The 22662-nt window shown below is 42.4% G+C and overlaps 1 protein-coding gene across 8 annotated transcripts in view; it reads right to left on the reverse strand.

Annotated features, from left to right (window-relative positions):
- Pkig (cAMP-dependent protein kinase inhibitor gamma) overlaps nucleotides 1-22662 on the reverse strand; it is an 80923-nt gene that overhangs the window by 55247 nt on the left and 3014 nt on the right. The window contains exon 1 of one of the 8 annotated variants that reach the window (XM_048440980.3): nucleotides 9542-9562. The exons of 3 other annotated variants lie outside the window; for them this stretch is intronic. The gene's annotated coding sequence lies outside the window, so the exon portion shown is untranslated. Of the gene's footprint in view, nucleotides 1-5374; nucleotides 5527-5676; nucleotides 5699-6502; nucleotides 6523-7918; nucleotides 7942-9541; nucleotides 9563-22662 lie in introns of those variants that run through there. 4 more of the 8 variants (XM_085697040.2, XM_087911036.1, XM_085697039.2 and 1 more) reach the window with 4 other exon arrangements.

Consider the following 22662-nt stretch of genomic DNA (forward strand, 5'->3'; position numbering starts at 1 on the left):
AGTAGGATGGGATCTGTAAGACCAACTGGATCCTGAGCCAGGAGAGAGGTACCTGAGGGATGCTGGGCTGAGAGAGAGGCACTTTAGACACTCAGACTTCCGGCCAATGCATACAAGCTAGTTACAAACTTACATACAAACCTAAGGCACAGGACAGGCTCTAGAGAAACCAGAACTTCATACACTAAAACTATTATGTAGTGCTTTTCTTTTGAATTTTTTTTTTCAAGACAGGGTTTCTCTGTGTAACAGCCCTAGCTGTCTGGAATTCGCTCTTGTAGACCAGGCTGGCCTCGAACTCACAGAGATCAGCCTACATCTGACTCCCAAGTACTGGGATTAAAGGCATGTGCCACCACCGCCCAGCTTCTGTAGTGTTTTTAAATACGGTTCCTGTAAGTTGTTGCTGTTGAGGGTTTTTTTTTTTTTGGAAAAAAAATATTGAAATGTCCTGTGTCTCTCAAAACATTTCAATGTTTATTTATTTATTTATTTATTTATTTAAAATTTATTTATTACATATACAATATTCTGTCTGTGTGTATGTCTGCAGGCCAGAAGAGGGCACCAGACCTCATTAGAGATGGTTGTGAGCCACCATGTGGTTGCCGGGAATTGAACTCAGGACCTTTGGAAGAGCAGGCAATGCTCTTAACCACTGAGCCATCTCTCCAGCCCCCTCAATGTTTACTTATTTAATTTTGACAGAAATTGAAACACTTCTTAAGCCAGGCATGGCAATGCACACTTAAAGCCCTAGCACTTGGAAGGTGGAGAAGGATCAAAAGTTCAAGACTAGCCTTGGTCACATAAGATTGTTCAAGGAGTTCAAGATCAGCCTGGGCAAAGCTATCTCAAAAAACAAAAAACAAAACCAATATTTCTAATAGCAACATTGAAAATAAATCTAAATCTATGTCCTTCCCTTAAGAATAACATGAAACACTACTAAAGCTTAAATCGCACATTAAACCCCACACAGTAATAGAATGAGAGACGTCAACACCCCACTCTCACCACTGGACAGGTCTGCCAGACAGAAACTTAACAAAGAAATAAGGGAACTAACAGATGTTATGACTCAAATGGATTTAACAGACGTCTATAGAATATTCCATCCAAACATAAAAGAATATATCTTCTTCTCAGTACGACATGGAACCTTCTCAAAAACTGACTACATACTAGGTAACAAAGCAAACCTCAACAGATACAAAAACATTAGAATAACCCCATGTATCTTATCGGATCACCATGGCTTAAAAGTAGAATTCAACAGCAACACTAATTCCAGAAAGCCCACAAACACATGGAAATTAAACAATGCTCACCTGAATCACCAATGGGTTAACAAAGAAATTAAAGACTTCCTAAAATTCAATGAAAATGACCACATAACATGCTCAAATTTATGGGACACAATGAAGCAGTGTTAAATGGAAAGTTCACAGCACTAAATGCCTATGTAAAGAAGCTGGAAAGCTGTTAACTAGTGAGTTAACAGAACACCTGAAAACTCCAGAACAAAAATAAGCAAACTCTCCCAGGAGGACGAGATGGCAGGAAATAATCAAATTGGGAGTTGAAATCAACAAAATGGAAACAAAGAAAACAATATGAAGAATCAATGAGACAAAGAGTTGGTGCTTCAAGAAAATCAACTAAATAGACAAACCTTTATCTAAACTAACCAAAAGGCAGAGAGAGAATATCCAAATTAACAAAATCAGAAATGAAAAGGGGGACATAACAACAGACACAGAGGAAATCCAGAGGATCATCAGGTCATACTTCAAAAACCTGTATTCCACAAAATTGGAAAACTTAAAGGAAATGAACAACTTTTTGGATAAATATAAATTACCTCAATTAAATCAAGATCAAATAAGCAAATTAAATAAACCTATAACTGCTAAAGAAATAGAAACAGTCATCAAAAGTTTCCCAACCAAAAAAAAAAGTCCAGGACCAGATTGTTTCAGCACAGAATTTCAAAGAAGAATTAATACAATACTCCTCAAATTGTACCACACACTAGAAACAGAAGGAACACTGCTAAGCTCTTTTTATGCAGCTACAATTACCCTGATACCCAAACAACACAAAGACATTCCTAAGAGAGAGAATTATAGACCAATCTCACTCATGAACATTGATGTAAAAATACTCAACAAAATATTGGTAAACCAAATCCAAGAATACATCAGAAAAATCATCCACCATGACCCCAAGCAGGCTTTATCCCAGAGATGCAGGGATGGTTCAACATATGAAAATCTGTCAATATAATTCACCAAATAAACAAATTGAAAAAACCCACATGATCATCTCATTAGATGTTGAAAAAGCCTTCAACAAAATACAACATCTCTTTAAGATAAAGGTCTTAGAGAGAGCAGGGATACAAGGAACAAACCTAAACATAATAAAGGCAATACACAGCAAGCCAACAGCTAACATCAAACTAAAACGAGAGAAACAAAAAGCAATTCTACTAAAACCAGGAACAAAACAAGATTGTCCACTCTCTTCATATCTTTATCTATTCAATATGGTACTTGAGATTCTAGCTAGAGCAATAAGACGACAAAAGGAGATTAAGGAGATACAAATCAGAAAAGAAGTCAAACTCTCACTATTTGCTAATGATATAAAAGTTTATATAAATGAACACAAAAAATCTACAAAGGTGTGGGGGAAAGGGAACACTTCTGCATTGCTGGTGGGAATGCAAGCTGGTACAACCCCTTTGGATGTCAGTGTGGCGATTTCTCAGAAAATTAAGAAACAATCTTCCTCAAGACCCAGTAATACCACTTTTGGGTATATATTCAAGGGATGCTCAATCGTGCCACAAGAACATGTGCTCAACTATGTTCATAGCAGCTTTGTTTGTCATAGCCAGAACCTGGAAACAACCTAAATGTCCCTTGGCCAAAGAATGGATAAGGAAAATGTGGCTCATTTACACAATGGAGTACTACACGGCAGAAAAAAATAACGACAGCTTGAATTTTGCAGGAAAATGGATGGAGCTAGAAAAACATCATTTTGAGTGAGGTAACCCAGACACAGAAAGACAATTATCACATGTACTCACTCATAGGTGGTTTTTAAACATAAAGCAAAGAAAGCCAGCCTACAAACCACAATCCCAGAGAACTTAGACAACAATGCGGACACTAAGAGAGACTTACATAGATATAATCTACATGGGAAGTAGAAAGTAGAAAAAGACAAGATCTCCTGAGTAAATTGGGAGCATATATACCACTTTTGGGTATAAATCCAAAGGATGCTCAATCATGCCACAAGGACATGTGTTCAACTATGTTCATAGCAGCATTATTTGTTATAGCCAGAACCTGGAAACAACCTAAATGCCCTGACCAAAGAATGGATAAAGAAGATGTGGTACATTTACACAATGGAGTACTATACAGCAGAAAAAAATGACATCTTGAAATTTGCAAGCAAATGGATAGACCTAGAAAAAAAATCATATTGAATGAGGTAACCCAGACCCAGAAAGACAAATATCATATTACTCAGTCATAACTGTCTTTTAGACATAAACAAAGAAAAATCAGCCTACAGTTCACAATCCTAGAGAACCTAGACAACAAAGAGAATCCTAAAAGAGACATACATGGATCTAATCTACATGAGAAGTATAAAAAGACAAGATCTCCTGAGTAAATTGGGAGCGTGGGGTGATGCTGGAGAGGGTAGAAGGGTAGTGAGGAGGAAGGGAGGGGAGCGGAGAAAAATATATAGCTCAATAAAAACAATTAAAAAAATAAAAATAATAACATGTAGAAATACAACTTTTAAAAATAACAAATATACTGACCCCTTCCTAAGAACATTCTTTGATAAATTCATTTGAAAACTCATAAAAAGAAAAAAAACAACAAAACAAAAACAAACAATTGGCTCTGGGTGTAGTTCAGTGGTACAGAGCCCTTGTCTGGTCTCCATTAGGGCTTATGGTCAACCCCAGTGGGTGCTGCTGGGTCAGAGTGGAAAACATTAACAAAAACAGTCAAGTAATGTTAATGATGTCTGGTATCACTTCAAAAACCTTCATCTTAAAACAGAACACTTAAATGATGCCAATAAGCAGTAAATCTACAGCTCAAAGCCTAACGATATGCTTGCACATTTGGAAGAGGAAGAGTCTCGCGGGCTATAGGCAATGGAAACAATTCCCGTGACTCCTCTCTGCTTCTTCCATAGACTGGCGAGGGAAGCCTAGCCAGTACTGTCTCTCCCTGTTCATACTTTTAGGAGACTTTTTCCTTGTGTGTGCTGTGTGTGTGAGAATCATGGCACACCGTGGAGGTCAGAGGATAACTTGCTGAGTTTAGTTGACACTGGGGGTTGAACTCAGGTCATCAGGCTTATATGGCAAGTTCTTTCACCCACCAAGCATCTCAGCAGCTTCCTCTTTTTTCTTCTTCTTTTATTTCTCGAGACAGGGTTTTTCTAAGTAATAGCCCTGTCTGTCCTGGAACTCGCTCATGTAGACCAGGCTGGCCTCAAACTCACAGAGATCCGCCTGCCTCTGCCTTCCGAGTACTAGGATTAAAGGCCTGCGCCACCACTACCACAAGGTTTCTTTTCTTTCTTTTGTTTTGTGTTTCAAGACAGGGTTTCTCTGTATAGCCCTGGCTGTTCTAAAACTTGCTCTGTAGACCAGGCTGGCCTCAAACTACCTGCTTCTGCCTCCTGAGTGCTGGGATTAAGAACTTGGTATCACCATGCCTGGCAACAGCTTCCTTTTTCACAAGACTTTCTTCAGAATGCAGACTCTGGAAAGGATTTAAGGCACGCTTGAGAAACTGTCTGCTGTACTCTGTACAGACACTTAGGCTCCTATGGAGCATTGAGAGGTTTGTCCTCAAAACACCGACTGCCAGTCACTGGCTGGTGTGTTCTCCAGCTGAGAATCCCTGCAGCCATAGGCCCCCACAGTGCAGCCCTGGTCCATTTCAGCTAGCAGTTGGCAGTAAGCTAGCGTTCCACCTCCCCACTGATCTTGCATCAGGCTAAGTCTGGGCTGCTAGTCCCATGAGAGTATGCATTTGCCACAGCTTTCCCCCATAAGCAAGCTTTACTCAGGTTAATGAAACTTCCCACTTAATGACTGGTCTCCAGTTCTTTGTGACCAGACCTTGCTAAAGTCTGCAGATACATGCATACTGTATAACTCTCACTGTCCTTCCCTCACATCAACTCCTTTCAGGTCTTCCCAAAGCGAGCTCTTCCCCTCCACCACTTCAAGGCTGCCAGAGTTACAGCTTTTTTCTAGCCTCCAACTTTCTTTGGCCATTCCACCCCATCTTGACCCTTTCTCCTACTTAACCCTTACTGTTCAGCAGTCTCTGCTTCTGTGCCTTCTCCTCCAGGAAGTCTGCCTTCCTCATGTCAGTCACATGCAGAGCACACGAGCAGGCCAAGACAACACTATGCTCCGTTACATTTATAAAGTATGCGGACTGGGTTGTAGCTCGGTGATAGAATGCAGTTCTAGCATGCAAGAGGTCCCGAGTCCTATCCCCGCCAACACTGCTACAGTAAAAATAAACGGGAACATTCAAGGGGTGGGGAGCAGAGAAAGAGGCAAGCATACAATTGTCAGGCCTGACAGCAGGCAGTGTTTCTGTTACTCACGGCTGCAGTCCTGGTGTTTAGAGTGTCTCAGATGAACAACAGAACACATTTAATGAATGATAAATGAAGACATAGGGTATGAGTCATTCTGCCCTGTAGGCCTTCCCATTTTGCTCCTGTGATAGGTTGTCTGAATTCTGCCCCACCGCCTTAAGCCCATCATGAGGACATCACAGCCCTGGCTCCAGTTCAGCTTCTTGCTCCTATCTCAGAGAAGGAAAATGTCCAAGTCCAACAGAAACTAAGGTGACACAATTTTCAGAGAGCAAAATGTCCCCCCTCTTCACATGTACGTTGCTGCCACTTGTCCAATCACTCAGCCCACGCAAACGCTATGTGCTATGTTTGGCTATATGGTATCAATCTCACTGGCATAAACTTCAGCCTTTCCTGAGATGAAGTCAATAATGGCTTTCAACCTTGTAAAGTTTAAATAAATTAAAAAAAAAAAAAAGCTAACTGAATTCCCTAAAAAAATTCCCTCCCAGGCAAGATGATTATGAGGCAGTGGGAAGGAAAGAGGGTGAGTCAGCGTGAGTCAAAGCCAAGAGAAAGCGCTTCTGGTAAACAGTTGCTCTTTTCCAGACAGGATTAGGATTACCCGAACCCCACTGCTAAAAATACACAGATAACAGGTGGTATACATTATATAAGTACATCCAAAACAGAGACTCGGTCACGGCTCTATAAAGGGAACAGTTCAGCTAATCAGAGTCAGCCAGGCCCCACTGATCCTTCTCAGAGAAGTCGCAAGAGCAAGCAAATGTTTCCACTGGCGCAATGGAGCCCCTCGGTGCTCCCCCTGCTCTGTGCCCCCACAGCCTACCTCCTCCCAGCTGCAGTACTGAGATCCAGGCTGTTGCATCTGCTCTCTGAAGAACTTGCTCCCTCCTGCTGCAGATGGAGTCCAGGTCCTCCTGGATGCTAGACAAGCATTCTACCATGAGACAGGACCTCAGCATGAAACCCACACAGCCTGGAACTCTTGGATTCGAGTAACCCTACTACCATAGACTCCTCATTGTGTTTATTTTCACTGATTATTACTGGGGGGAGGCATGTGACATAGTGTGCATTTTGGAGGGCAATTTTGTGGAGACAGTTTCTTTTTTTTTTTGAGACAGGGTTTCTCTGCGTCGCTTTTGTAGCTTGTTCTGGCACTAGCTATGTAGACTAGGCTGGCCTTGAACTCACAGAGATCCACCTGCCTCTGCCTCCCAAGTGCTGGGACTAAAGGCGTGTGCCACCATGGCCCAGCTCTCATCTCCCATCTTAATGTAGGGTATTGAATTCAGGTGGTCAGGCTTATGTGACAAGCACCCTTAACTGCTGGGCCACCTCATGGCACTCCTGGCCACAGCCTCCCAAGTGCTGGGATGACAGCCCTGTAAAGGGCTCACCTCAAACTCCTTTTCAGTAAGCTCCCCATTCTGCCATTACAAGGAGATCAGCTGACATAGTCAGCAAGCAATATTTTGAAGTTGACAGGACTAGAGTCTTTCTCCTGAAATGGTCTCCACAGGAAACAGATACAGCGGAAGCAGTGTAGCTCAGCAGTAGAGCATTTGTCTAGCATGCTCAAGGTTCTGAGTTCAATCTTCAGCAGTGTAGAAAGAAAAGGAATGCATGCATATGGAAGGCTCCATGTTACGACTTGGTCCCAGCCTACACAAGAATTCATCCCAGTGACTTTGCTCACGGCATTTGCTTGCTTATACCTGACAATTTTAGACAATACCAAATTCTACAAAAGAAATTAAACAGAGTAATGGGCCAATGACTAAAGGAAGCAGGAGAGTCAGCTGTCCTGAGTGGTCAGGTGTGGTCTCATCTAGAGGAAGTAGCATTTTAGACTAAGGAAAAAAGAGAGATCAGCATTTTCCTGGCATCTTCTTAGATGCCAGGAAAGATTCCCAGGCAGAGAGAAGGGAAAGTGCTCTTACCGGAGCTAGCGTGGTTTCAAGAGCAGGATGCTCCAGCTTTCTAGAACCCAAGGAGCCAAGGAAGGGCTGCAGCAGGAGAGGAAGGCAGGAGCTGGATCCCCAGGGCTTTGGAGGCCCTAAAGAGGAGCTGGATCCACAGGTAATGAAGAGTGCTAGATCTCAAGGCCTCAAGCTGCCGCTATGTCTAGAAAAGAGCTCAAACTGGACTTCAGGAGGATTTCTGTGGTCAGATAAAAGCCAGCATTCCTCAGGAATGTTGAAACCAGTTCCCATTCACCAAAAGAAGTCATTCTCCTTACCTCTGACAGAAGGGACATACAGCTCCATTCACATATACCTGTGGTTGTATATCAAAGTTCACTCCACCCTCCAGGCTCCCTCAGTCCCTACTCACAAGTACTTGTTAAACATTTCAAAGTCCACACTAGCCTCCCCAGGCTTCCCTCCTCCCATCTGTTCTCTTTGTAACAACAAGGTTCCTCCTCCCCACTCCCTGCTATCTCTCTCTTGCCCCCCATCTCTCTCTCTCTCTCTCTCTCTCTCTCTCTCTCTCTCTCTCTCTCTCTCTCTCTCTCTTCTTGTTCTCACTACCTCCTCTCTTGCTACCCGCCCTTCTCTCACAGATAGTCCTTGCTATTCCCAATCTCCCAATCTGTCTCTTTTTCTCTGCTCTGGACTCTTCCAAATGCCTCTAGCTGTTCCCTCTCATCTACAATAAAAGCTGTCCCTAAACCATACCATGGACCGGTCATGTCGGCAGTATTTTTACTGTACCCCTTAGAATACATCTGGTACTAAAACCTGGGATTTGACTCTCCTGAGGTGTGGATCATTTGTTTCTGCTGGTTTCTGCCACCCACCATATCATTTCTGACTCCACATTCTAGAGTCGGCCTCTTCAGCTACTCCTTCCCCACCCCTCTAGCAGCCGCTCGCCTCTCCTAGCCCACTCTCTAAGCATCTTCTTGGTCCACCTGGCTCCTGGAGCTTGCTATGCTCTGCTGGGCACCTATCACTTGGAAAGGCAATGTCTCTTGTTGGCTCACTAGAGTCTGCTGCATGCTTAGAGTCTGCTGAATGCTTATCCACTGTGGTTCGGGGCATCTCTCTGCTAGAGGCACTTATCCGTCTCTGTACTGTAATCCTGGTAGATTTCTTCTTTGTGACCCTTTCCCCCAAGCCTCTTCCACCTTCTCCTTGCTCTGCTTCTAAAGGATGTCTTCTTTCCTGCTTGCTCTAACCACAGCGAGCTCATTTAGAACTGCTCCATCAACTCCTCACCTGTCTTCTCTGACCTCGCTCCTCTTTGGACACAGGGATTTTATTAGAGCTTCGCTGTATTTCTGCAAAAGGCGTGGCCTCTGTGCAGCTCAATGGGCAGAAATGGCACCCTTCATGTCTAAATTCCCAAAGATTATAACAACTACTGCCACTGCAGAAGCAAAGGACCCCAAAATCTCTTCCAAGTTCTCTCTACTCCCTGCTCTTGTCTCTGAGCTTTCTTTACTCTGCGTACTCAAGTTGGTCCCTCTGATCACTAAATTCAGTTTTACAAGGATTCAAATGTCTCTTGGGTATGGATAGTATTAAAAATTGTTACATGCTATTCTATTTCGTTAAAAATAAATCTGGCTGTAGAGTTCAGTTATGGCCCTCCCACTCCAAATCTAAGCAAGCTTATTTAAAAGTTTCCTCAAAAATCTGTCCTTGGTCAGGTGGGCCACCTGACTCTGTGATGGAGAAAACAAAACAGAACACCCCCACCTTCACGACACTATGTGCTTTAAAACAACTAAAAAGTACACTCTTCCCAAGAGGAATTTCTGCTGTCTCATGCTCCTCTTCTTGGCTCTGTATGACCCTCTAAAGACTCCCCTCTCTTCCATCTCGAAACCTTCTGCTAAAGTATAAACTTCTCTTACCTTAGCATTGGAAAGACGGTTGTGTAAACTTTCTGTAGTTTAGCATTTGGAAGTTCATTGGGTGTGGTTGAAAAATCTGTAAAATCTATTAACAAAAAGGTACCTTAAGGGGCTGGAGAGATGGCTCAGAGGTTAAAGAGTACTGACTGTTCTTCCAAAGGTCCTGAGTTCAATTCCCAGCAACCACATGGTGGCTCACAACCATGTGAAATGAGATCTGATGCCCTCTTCTGGCCTGCAGGCAGACACATAGACAGAATATTGTATACATAATAAATAAATAAATAAAATATTTTTAAAAAAAGGTACCTTAAAATTTGTAAAAAAAAAATTGATAGTTTAAAACAATCTATACATAGGTAATCTACAACATGCCTGTATGTAACTTGTATTCTTGTTTGAAAAATAGATGTGCTACAGTATACTACTACACATGTAAATGGGATGCAATTCTTGTCTATGAAAAATAGAACAAACCAACAAATGATTGATGAATAAGGTTCATAAATTCCTCAAGTTGTAAAGGTCTACACAGGATAACAAAGAACTGACCTAGAAATATATATCTAATCACTTAAACAATGGATGTTTTAGGATTAAGGTTTATATAAGAAAAACTGGAGTCAGGCGGTGATGGCGCATGCTTTTAATCCCAGCACTCGGGAGGCAGAGGCTGGCGGATCTCTGTGAGTTCGAGACCAGCTTGGTCTACAAGAGCTAGTTCCAGGACAGGCTCCAAAGCTGCAGAGAAACCCTATCTCGAAAAACAAAACAAAACAAAACAAAACAAAACAAAACCAAAGAAACAACTGACTTGAAGATGTATGTCTAGCCTCTGTCTCTGCTAACTTTGCTAAGCTTCAGCTACTTCTATAAACTGAGTCATATAAAAAAAAACTTGTGATATTTTGTAAAAGCACATTGTAAAAAGATCAGAAAAAATAAGGTTATCAGTCCCTCTGTGAGCTAGATATATGGTTTATAGTTTCATTTTAATACTAAAAACCTTCTATTCAAAATTTTAAGGCTCAAATTTAACAAGAATAAAATGTAAAACCTTAATTTTGTCAGGCCGGTGGCATACACCTTTAATCCCAGTACTCAGGAGGCAGAGGCAGGAGGATCTCTGTGAGTTTGAGGCCAGTCTGGTCTACAGAGTGAGTTCCAGGATAGGCTCCAAAGCTACACTATGTTGAAAAAACAAAACAAAACAAAGGCTTCTTCTGATCGGCAGAAATACAGGTAGCAGCAGCTGAGGCGGTCTCCAAAGATGGACAGCAATTCCAGCAAGTCCGCCTGGATCTGGCTCCACGTGTGATAATGCTGACTATTGGGCAAAGAACTGCTCTATACCTCACCCACCACCAATGCCCTGCTCAAACTATGGACACGATTCAGTGTTATCCTCGGCTACAAGGAGAGTTCAAAGTCAGCCTGGGCTGCTTGAGAGTCAACCTTAAAAAATAAAAAGAACCTAGTAACAATTTCACTTTTCAAGGATTAACAAGTAAGATCAAAAAATCCGTTGAGATTCTATTGAAAGAGACAATAATTCAGAAGAAAGAATAGTGCTCTCAAAATAATGAAAATCAAGCCAGGGGCCAAAGATGGCTCAGTGGGTAAAGAACTAGCTAACCATACATGTGTGAGGACCTGAGTTTGAATCCCCAGAATCCATTTAGAATCCCAATGTCCCTACACAGAGATGGGAGGCAAAGACAGGAGAATCCCCAAAGGTTCACAGGCCACCTAGACTTGCATATACAGCAACAGATGACAGAGACCCCGCTTAAACAAGATGGAAGACAAGGACAGTATCCTTGATCAAGACTGTCCTCCAACTTCCACACACTTGCGGCTGCACGCACACGCGCACAGACACACACACCTATGCATGCATGCAAGCTCGCACCAGGCATGCTGGTACATATGTATAATGCCAATACAAGAGGTGAACAGGAAGGATGAGATCACCAGCCAAGGCCAGTGCGGGTTATGTAGGAAGATCCTATGTCAAAAGCAAACTAGCCAATCCACTGGGAAGAAAAGTGAACTAGAAGCAATGCACCTTTTAGTAAGACGCTGGCTAGAAGATGATCAGACAGGATTTGTGCCAGATCCCTTGAAAAGAAGTATCAGCCGGGCAGTGGTGGCGCACACCTTTAATCCTAGCACTCGGAAGGCAGAGGCAGGCAGATCTCTGTGAGTTCAAGACCAGTCTGGTCTACAAGAGCTAATTCCAGGACAGGCTCCAAAGCTGCAGAGAAACCCTGTCTTGAAAATTCAAAAAAAAAAAAAAAAAGGAAGGAAGGAAGGAAGAAAATAAGTATCAACCAAATACACTGAAAACAGGAAAAAGAAGTCCAGGGGGTGGGGTGGAATGGAGTGGGGGGAGGGGATGATGAGTTCAACTGCTAATGAGGTTAATGGTGGCTTTGGGGCACTGCTCTTATGTTTGTTTATTTGGCGATTATAAAGCTGGGGTTTAATTTCCATGAGGTCTGTAAATTACAAGATGGTATAAATCACAACTGCTAAGGAGGCTAACCTATGCTATCAAAAAACAAATGCTAAGGCTAACCTATGCTATCAAAACAACAACCCAATACTTAAAAATTCAAGCCTAAATGGCAACTAGTTGGTTTTTTGCTTTTTTGTTTTTTTAAGGAAATATTTAAGATTGAAGACTTCCTAAGAATTTGGGTCTAGTGCACTGGCTTTCTGGCCTGGGTTTGGTTTTTGTGACCCAGGGGATGTGAGAGCTGACTGTCCTGTCTAAACAAATACTGCAGGCGTTTATAGAACCACCAGGGATAATCCATCTCTGTTCCCACAGAATCAAATTCTTATCTGGATAGATAAGACTGCGTGTGTTTTGGAAAAAATGTTCTGAATAATCAGAATTCTTTGTAGCACTGAGGAGAAGGCAGTCAGTTTAAAACTCAATTTTCATTTAAAAGAAAAATAAAAGTAATTTTTCTCCAGAAATCCTGGCTTTAGGGGAAGCAGCACAGTAAGTAATCTGTGGATTATGGCACCATCTTTAATTAGGAGCTGACAAGTGACTGAGAGAGCTGAGCAAATAAGGCCACTGTTTATACTTCACAGACGCACTGCCCCTCAGCCAAGGGTTCCTTAGGAAATGATTTTTATTCCTTCATCAACTTGGTTGATAAGCGTTTCAAATCCAGCACATATATGGAACTATGAAACGAAGCTGTTTTCATGCTTTAGAAATAAACAGTTTAGCAGGGCTTGGGTGGCATATGCCCTTCATCTTAGCGCTCAGTGGCAGAGGTGGTACGTAGATCTCTAAGTTGGAGGCTAACCAGGCCTACATAGTAAGACTCTGTATTAAAAAATAATGAAAACAAACAAACATTTTAACCTGGCATAATAGTACATGTCTGTAATTCCAGCATCCAAGAAGCTGAGGCAGGAAGACTCCCACACACTGAGACCAGTCTGGTCTACAGAGCTCACAAACAGGCAAACAATAAAACATGCCTTTTTTGCAACTAGAAAAACACATACTGTGTTTTAAGATTTATTTGCTGGGCTGACAAGTGGATCTGGAGATGAGGTTCGTGAAATCTCAGAATGAGAAACCATATAAGGCACTAGTTTATTACCCCTAAACATCCCAGAAATATGAATCCCTCTAGTCAGAATACTCTAGAAAAAAAGTCCTTAAGGTTAATTCAGAATACATTTACTTGTATTACTTGTGATGCTTTAACCGGCTAGATGGCTTATATACTCTTAGGAGCCCCATTCTCATATGAAGACCATTGTAGCCTGGAAAGGGTGGCACCCAAGCTGAGTGCCTCGGCTGCCACACTTGTCTTTCTCCTGCTGTGCAGTGACAACCATGATGCCAACAGCAGCAGTGGCACCTCAGTCACACTCACCAAACAGTGGCCACTGTTCTTTGTGAAAAGTTTCTCCGCCAACGCAATAATCCAAATCAGACCAAATCAAACCGAATTAGAAAAGGTCCAGGTTTAATGGATACAAATGCTCCCAGATGGTTTTCCAGCCCCCCAGAGAGGAAAGGAAGACTGGAAAACCATGTGTTTGTTCTCTGGGGGGGAGGGGGCAGTTTAAATACCCTGTGGGAGTGGTCTTGAGTCGCTCTGGGGGAGGGGTCATCATTTGGTGGACTTTTTCAGGGGCGGAGTCTGGACTAAGACAACTCCAGGGGAAGGGGCTTGGGGTGGAGCTTGCACCTCAACATTCCAGACTCTTTGAATATATGGATGCCAGGGGCTGGAGTGAAGCTGCCACCCAAACACTTTGCACTTCCGTATGTCAACTCAAGTAGTGCTCACAATGACGGTTCACTAAAGGCAGGCTGGTCTGTCTGTGGGCCACCAGCTCCTCTTTATCTACCCTGCCTATCTTACATGCCCTTCATCTCTCCCCAGAAAATCAAAATGGGTACCCTAAAGGCCCTGTGTTCTCTTCACCTTCATCTCAAAACATAACTCATTCTAAAATACTATAATTATTATGGTGGGTAATAGAGATTACTTTATACTATTTGCTCTTCTTTTGTTTAGGTTTGAAATTACCTTTTAAACATGTATGGGTTTTCCCCTAACACGTAATCTGAGCCACTCAAGAGGCCAGAAGACAAGCTCCACTAACAGTGAATTCCTAAAACGGTATTACTGAAGAGGGCTCTGCAGTAAAAGAAAGAGGCATTGATTCATTCACTAGTTCCAAGAACACAGACAAACCCCAACTATGTGTAAGATGGGTAAAGGTCCAGTGAGGGACTCCTGTCCTCACCAAGCTAAGGATTTAATAACATAGACACACACACTGCAAAAGTAATTATGGAAGGGACTAGTCATGAGAAATGCTATAAAAAGAAAGTTCAAAGCACCACAAGAATCAGAAAAAGAAGGAACTTCCATTATGTAGAACTCTTCAGGGCAGTCCAAGTTTTTGACATATTAAGCATTATTTAAATTTAGTAACTGGCTCACAGAACAAAGGTTGTTAACCACAAAAGCAAATCACAAATCAGGTCTGGAAAGACACATTCTCTTTTATGGTATTATGGTGGCTCCCGGGGAGGGTTGGGAAGAAGGTAGGATTCTTCTGTGGTAACTTTGTATCAAAATAGAGATTAAAGATGTGTGTGTGTACATACATAGGTGCTCACACATGCAGAAGTCAAAGGGCATATGGTGTGTGTGTGTGTGTGTGTGTGTGCGTGCGTGCGTGCGTGTGTGTGTAAGACAGGATCTTTCACTGAACCCAGAACATGCCAATTCAGCTTGATTGGCTGGCCATGCACAAGCCCAAGGATTCTCCTGTCTCCATTTCCTTAGAGCTGAGATTACAGACATATGTGGCCATACCTAACTTTACAAGGGTGTTCGGATTGAACTAAGGTCTTCAATCTCACCAGGCAGGCACTCTACTCACTGAGCCATTTCCTCAGCTGACATTTTTTTTTTTTTTACGATTTATTTAAGGGGTCTAGAGATGTTCAGTTAAGAGTGCTTCCTATTCTTCGTCCTTCTGGATTTCTAGTGCCAGACTGTGTTATTCAGGCTGCCAGAGAAGAAAAGATAGTAATGGTTTCACCCAGCACCAGGCCCTGCATACTACAACACCAACCCAGCACAATAGTGGCATGACTGTTACTGACGTCACCGACCACTTTCTGCTTGGATTTGAGGCCTGATCCACATGAGGAGTTCATGGCTGGTACTATAAACCTGGTCAAAAGACCACAGGTGGAGACATCATAGGCTCTGGAGGGAAACAAACCTACTATTGTTATTTTTGCTAAATTTTCATGTTGTCAAACTACCTTCAAAATATTTCTATCTACATATCTGTGTTGCTCCTAATCTTAGTCAGAGCTTCTTTCTGTATCAGGCAGTAGTTAATGAAGAACCATAACCGTCAAAATGCTGAGAACAACTGACCATGATTACTGAGCCCTAAATGAGACATCTGTCTCACAGTCCCCAAGGCTTGAGAAACACTGCAGAAGAGGGGGAAAAGAGTGTATGAGTCAGAAGATGAGGAAGAGCATTGTGAAGTGCTGTCTTCTGGACACAACATAGCCATGAACTCACTACACCTATGGATAAATGCACACGTCCTGCATGATCAAGGCAGCAAGATCAGTCAACATCCCATCAGGAATCACTAATTGGACTCTACACACACACACACACACACACTCACACACACACACACACTTATGAAATTGTCAAAGTATAAATAAAGACAAGAAAGTGGGAAGGGGCATGTTGGGGGGCATCAGGGGAGTGGGAAAGGGGTAGCTAAGGAGGACAGGATAAAGATACTTATGAAATTATCAAAGTATAAATCAAAGGTTTTTAAGCTCACCCTTGACTAAACCTACTATGTAAAACACAGAATCGTAGATGCTGCCATCTTTGAACAGTTTCTCCAAGAATCAATGCAAGAGAAAAGCTAGGAATCTTGGTAGAGAAGCTGTAACCATTGAAAGTAGCAAGACAAAGTCACTGTAACTCCCAAGGTGCCTTTTTCTATAAGATATTTGGAACATGTCTCCAAAAAGTCTTTAAAGAACAGGGGCTTGGGCATGGCTCAGTTAAGAGTGCTTGCCTAGTGTAACATGCTTGAGGCCGAGTGTGATCCCTAACACCACAGAAACTTGTGCATGGCGGAGAGCATCTATAGATTCAGAAATTCAAAGTCATCTTCCCCTGCTTGCAGTCTGGGCTAGAGACTGTCTCAAAAGAAACATGGGACCAGGGCTAAGGATATTTATGCTCAGCGTTATTATAATTCACCTAATCCTGGGTTCAATCTCCAGTTGAGAAGGAAAGGTGGGATGGAGGGAGAGAGGGTGGGCAAAAATATAGGAACTACATAGGAAAGCTCAGATTTTTTTGCCCCAGGATGTAGAGGAAACAGCTTCCAGAAGGGGTCTCCTGAATCCTCTCATCTTTAGCTTCCCCTCTGAAAACCAGAATGTTCTTCACCCACCTCACAGATGCTGTGAGCCACAACCAATACACAGTAAAAGTACAGCTAACAGATCACTAGACAAATTCATGGGGGTGCATTCCATCCAATGAGGAACCCGATCTGCAGAGCTTCAGGAACACCTGTCTTTTGGATAGTCACTGTCAATTCTGTAGAAATCTTGCAAAGCCATGGCTGTTCTCACTTCCATAATGGATTCATCCTGAAATATTCCAGCAGTATATAAATCATTCACTGAGATAACATCTTCCTGTATGGGCAACTGGATGACCTTTTCCACATCGTGGGACCCTGGTATGAAAGCATTCACTCAGACAAACCTTTGTTCTTAGAGTCAAATCTACATAAAGCTAGCCCTTCACAATTATCCTTATTGACAGGACTTATTGGCAAGAAAGAAACCCTGAGCCAGGCATGGTGGTGTACACCTTTAATCCCACCACTCTGGAGGCAGAGGCAGACAGATCTCTGTGAGTTCATCTGTCAATTATGTTTTAAATAAACGCTGATTGGCCAGTAGCCAGTCGGGAAGTATAGGCAGGACAACCAGACAGGAAGTAGAGGCAGGACAATGAGAACAGGAGTATTCTGGGAAGCTCTTTCCAAAGTACTGTCCAGACACCGAAGAAGCAGGATGTGACCTGCCCATTGAAAAAAGGTACTGAGCCATGTGGCTAACATAGATAAGAATAATGTGTTAATATAAGTTATAAAAACTAATACGAAGTCTGAGCTAATGGGCCAATCAGTTTATAGCTAATGTAGACTCTCTGTGTGATTTTCTCTGGGACCAAATGGCTGAGGGAAATGGACAGGACAGAACCCCCATGTTACAAGTTCAGGCCAGCCTGGTCTACAAAGCCAGTGCCAGGACAGGTTCCAAAGCTACACAAAGAAACCTTGTCTCAAAAAAAACAAAGGACAAAAAAAAAAAAAAGAAAAGAAAAGAAGAAGAAAGAAAGAAAGGAGCCCTAAGTAGGAGGCACTGAATAGGAGAGACAGTATATCTGCTCTTACTGATAAACAGGTCTAGGTGGCCCTGAATTCCCTAGCAGCAGACTCAGGAAGGTGTAATCTACTGGCTTTTGTGCTGCTACCCTAAGAAGCTGTTCTGTACTTACCTTTACCTTTCATTTGACACAAGGTCTTAGTCTAGGAAATTAACTGTATTTTTATCCCAAAATATACAGGAAAAAAGCTTGGGTTGCTAAACCAACCCCAGAGAAAGAAATTCCTTCTCACCTGGGTGCCAGCAGATACAGCACCAGGATGCTTACTTAGTCCAGAGGGGTAGGGGTGGGAAGCAAGCTGCATTCTAATCCTCCTAGTATCTTCTGGAGAGCTTCACAGCCATGCCCCTTCTGAGACATAAGGCACCTACCTTGTCAGTCTTTTATACATCCTGTGAGCCCTAAGAAATGCATGCTTGGTACCATTGTTATCACCTATGGAATTGCTAACTATGTCTGTATGGGTATGTAAATTGGAAACCTTGTGGGATAGGAAGAACAGTGAGGAACATCAAAAGACAAACATCAAGAGGGAACATTGATAAGGAAAATGAGGTACATTTACACAATGGAGTACTACACAGCAGAAAAAAATAATCACATCTTGAATTTTGCAGGCAAATGGATGGAGCTAGAAAACATCATTTTGAGTGAGGTAACTCAGACCCAGAAAGACAATTATCACATGTAATCACTCATAGGTGGTTTTTAAACATAAAGCAAAAAAAAAAATCAGCCCACAAATCACAAACCCAGAGAACCTAGACAACAATAAGGACCCTAAGGAGAGACATACATAGATCTAATCTACATGGAAAGTAGAAAAAGACAAGCTCTCCTGAGTAAATTGGGAGCTTGGGGACCTTGGGAGAGGGTTGAAGGCAGGGAGAAGAGCAGAGAAAAATGTAGAGCTCAATAAAAATCAATAAAAAAAGAAAAAGGGGGAACATTTGAAAGGGGAACATCAAGAGAGCATTAGAGAGAGCATAGAATGAATAAATGAACATGATAAAAAGACTTATGTGAGCTAATTTATTTCATTTACCCTCATACTTTATTCGTCAGGTTTTCTGAATCCTGAGAGGCTTAGAGGACTTAACCTCAACCCAAACCTCAATATTCACAGAGCTGCTTTGAGGACAAAACTAGAGTATGAACTTACATCTTTCAGAAAGTCCAAGTCTTGAGTTATTTACAAATGCCAGCATGGCAGCTGGCTCCCTCCAGAATGCTCTGAAGCATATCTCAGGGTTTTGGAAGAGAAGGTGATGGTTTGAGGGCATCCAGAACCTGAAAATTCTTTTTGCTTTTCTTATTCTTTTTTAAAGATTTATGGTAATGGCCCATACTTTTAATCCCAGCACTTGGGAGGCAGAGGCAGTCAGCTCTCTGAGTTTGAGGCCTGATATAGGAGGTTCTTCTTTCTATGTGTTGCTTTCATTGGTTAATAAAGGAACTGCTTTGGGCCTATCGCAGAGCTGTAGGGGAACAGAGCTAGGTGGGGAAAACTAAACTGGGAGGGAGAAAGCAGAGAGAGAGAGAGAGAGAGAGACACCATGGAGCCACCAGAGACAGATATGCCAAATCTTTGCCGGTAAGCCACTGCCATGTGGTGATAAACAGATTAATAGAAATGGGTTAAATTAATGTAAGAGTTAGCCAATAAGAAGCTAGAGTTAATGGGTCAAGCAGTGATTTAATTAACACAGTTTCCGTGTGGTTATTTCGGGGCTGAGCAGCAAGGAACTAAGGAGTGGCCTCCTCCTACAGAGACTAGCCTGGTCTACAGGATAACTGTTACACAGAGAAACTCTGTCTCAAGGAAAGAAAAACAAAATTTATGGACTTGTTATTGTATTTATCCTTTTGTTTTATTTTGTTTTTTGGACATAGGGTCTCACTGTGCTCCAGCTGTCCTGAAATTCACTATGCAGACCAGGCTAGTCTCAAACTCACTGAAATCCTCCTACCTCTGCCTCCCCAAGTACCAGGACCAAAGACATGTGCCCAGCTATATACACAAAAGTTTTTATTTTGTTTTGTTTTTTGAGACAGGATTTCTCTGTGTAGCTTTGGAGCCTGTCCTGGAACTTGCTCTGTAGACCAGGCTGGCCTCGAACTCACAGAGATCTGCCTGTCTCTGTCTCCCAAGTGCTGGGATTAAAGGCATGAACCATAACCACCCCCACGGCATATATATGAAATTTTTAAAAACTAAATGTAAGCCTTGACTTTTGCAAGACTGGTTGAACAACAATGCAAGTGTATTTAATATTATTAAAACCTATATTTTAAAATTGTTATTAGAAAATGACAGATTTTATGTATCCTTTACTACAAATAAACCTTAAAAATATTTTTTAGGGCTGGAGAGATGACTCAGAGGCTAAGAGCATTTGCTGCTCTTCCAGAGGTCATGAGTTCATTTCTCAGCAACCACATGGTGACCCACAACCTTCTGTAATGAGATGTGATGCCCTCTTCTGGCATTCAGGCAAACATGCAGACAGAACACTGTATACATAATAAATAAATTCTAAAAAACTTTAATTATAATTCATTTATTTACTTTTTAAAAAAAATATTTTTTTATATTTATTTGTTTGTCTGTTGGTTGGTTGGTTTTTTGAGACAAGGTTTCTCTTTGTAACAGTCCTAGCTGTCCTGGAACTGGCTCCGTAGACCAGACTGGCCTCAAACTCACAGAGATCAGCCTGCCTCTGCATTCTGAGTGCTGGGATTAAAGGCACGCACCCCACTATTTTTATTTTACATGCATTGTTGTTTTGCCAATATATATGTCTGTGTGAGGGTGTAAGATCTTGGAATTACAGACAGTTGCTAACTGTCATATAGGTGCTGGGAATTGAACCCAGGTCCTCTGGTAGAGCAGTCAGTGTTCTTAACCACTGAGCCATCTCTCCAACTCCTTAAAAACATTTTTTAAAGAACTGATATTTAAGCTGGTGATGCACACCTTTGATCCCAGCATTCAAGAGACAGAAGCAAGCCCCGCATAGTGGTGTACACCTTTAATCCCAGCACTCAGGAGGGAGAGGCAGGCAGAACTCTGAATTTGAGGCCAGCCTGGTCTACATAATGAGTCATAGGATAGCCAGGGCTACATAGTGAGACCCTGTCTTAAAAAACAAAATGAGACAGAGGCAGAGGCAGGCGGAACTGACAGAAGCCAGCCTGGTCTATATAGCAAATCCAAGGCTAGCCAGATGACATAGTAAGACCCTGCCTCAGACACAAAACAAATAAACAAAAACTAGTATTTCCAGAAACTTTTCCTACAAATACATTTCTCTCAAAAAGATATTTTTTCTCAAAAACATTAGGAACATACAAACTGCCTCTTACACATAATCACAGGATGCAGTTATCTTTGTAGTGTATGTAACAGCCACCTTGTCCCCTTCTCATGACTAAAGTGCCCATCAAACAAAGTCTGTGTCTAGCCTTTCTTCACCATAAATCACCATGGCCAACATCTCTGCAGACTCTCTGGTGATGATGTCCTACTCCTGGGACCGGCTTTTGCCTGCCCACTTTGTGGTACCAGCACCCTTAATGTTCCCTGGGAAAACCTTCTTGTCACCCTGTCATCCATTCTTGCCTTGCCCTCCCACCACTCAGCCAGCTCTTATCCTATGTGGTTAGGTCCAGCATGTCTAAGTATATTGCTTAGTATGTGCCTTTAACGTGGTTACTGCCATTCCTCCTACAATTACAATTCTGATGATTACTGCTTTTACAAAGCTATTGCTTTAGGGAGATGAAGGTGTGGCTCAGTGGCCAAGCAGGTGGTTAATATGCTCGAGGTCCTGGGTTCAATCCCTGGCATCAAAAAAAGAAGAAAGGGAGAAAGAAGAAGGCGTGGTCCTTTCTCTCTCTTGTGGCTGTCTGCTCAGTTAACTGCATTATATATCTAAGTATTTTGAAGTTAACCTCTTGAGTTTTCTCAGCACATACTATGGAAGGTACAAATTCCACCATCTGGGTGGTGACTAAGAGTGAAAGCTCTGGGCTAAGGAGATGCTCAGGAAGAGTACTTGCTACACAAGCATAAGGATCTGGGTTTCAATCTCCAGCACCCACATAAAAAGATGGGGGTGGGGCTAAGAGATGGCTCTGGGTTAAGGGCAGTTGCTACAATTACCTATTACTGAGGATCCAGGTTTGATTCACAGCACCCACATGGTGGCTCACAACTCCAATTCCAAGGGCTCCTGCACGCATATGGTGCACGAACACTCAGGTTTTACACACAGACACACACACACACACACACACACACACACACACACACACGTGACTGTGTATGCCTGAAACCCCGGGACTATGGTAGATGGAGGAAAGGGAATCCCTGAGGCCAGCTAATTACCAGTCTAACTCTAGGTTCAGTGAAAGATGGAGTGACAGAGCAGAACCCACACCTGCACACACAGGCACACACACACACACACACAAAAGCTCAGCAAACCAAAACACAGGACCAAAATATAATGTGCTTTCAGGTAAGCATTTTACCATAGTTTTCATCCATAAACTGGAGATCATAACAGGCAGGGCCTGACTCACAAGGTTTTTATAAAGACGATTTTATTAGGGAACTGTAGAGTGCTTACCTAGAACACTCAAGGCCCTCAGTTCAATCCCCAGCAACCCACTCCACCAAAAGGACCAATTATACTGAGATTAGTGCATAAGAAGTGCTTCATGTGATACTAGTACAAAGAGGCCTGCTATCTGCCAACAATGAGCTCGGCTTGCTCTCCATGCTGCTGCCTTTTGTCCGTCTGTTGCTTCCACTGGTGCATGTCTTTCGGCAACAACCTCTCTCCCTAAGTTGTCGACTCCTGCCTTCCAGAGAAAGCTGTGCTATCAGTTTCCCCTTCCATCCCTGTCTTCTCAGCCTTTTTCCTCCCATCAGCTCTAGGCCAACTGCATTTAAACTCTTTCCTGTGCTTAAAAAAAAAAAACAAAAAACAAAAAAACCTCCCTTACTCCTCAACCGTTCTCCAGCCTTCTCCCTCCCTCCTCAGAGCTGCCTACACTCGGTCTTCTCACATCCCACTCTTACCTCATCCCACTGATACA

Source organism: Myodes glareolus, chromosome 10 (assembly GCF_982192425.1).
Source record: "Myodes glareolus chromosome 10, mMyoGla1.1, whole genome shotgun sequence".
Taxonomy (NCBI): Eukaryota; Metazoa; Chordata; class Mammalia; order Rodentia; family Cricetidae; genus Myodes; species Myodes glareolus.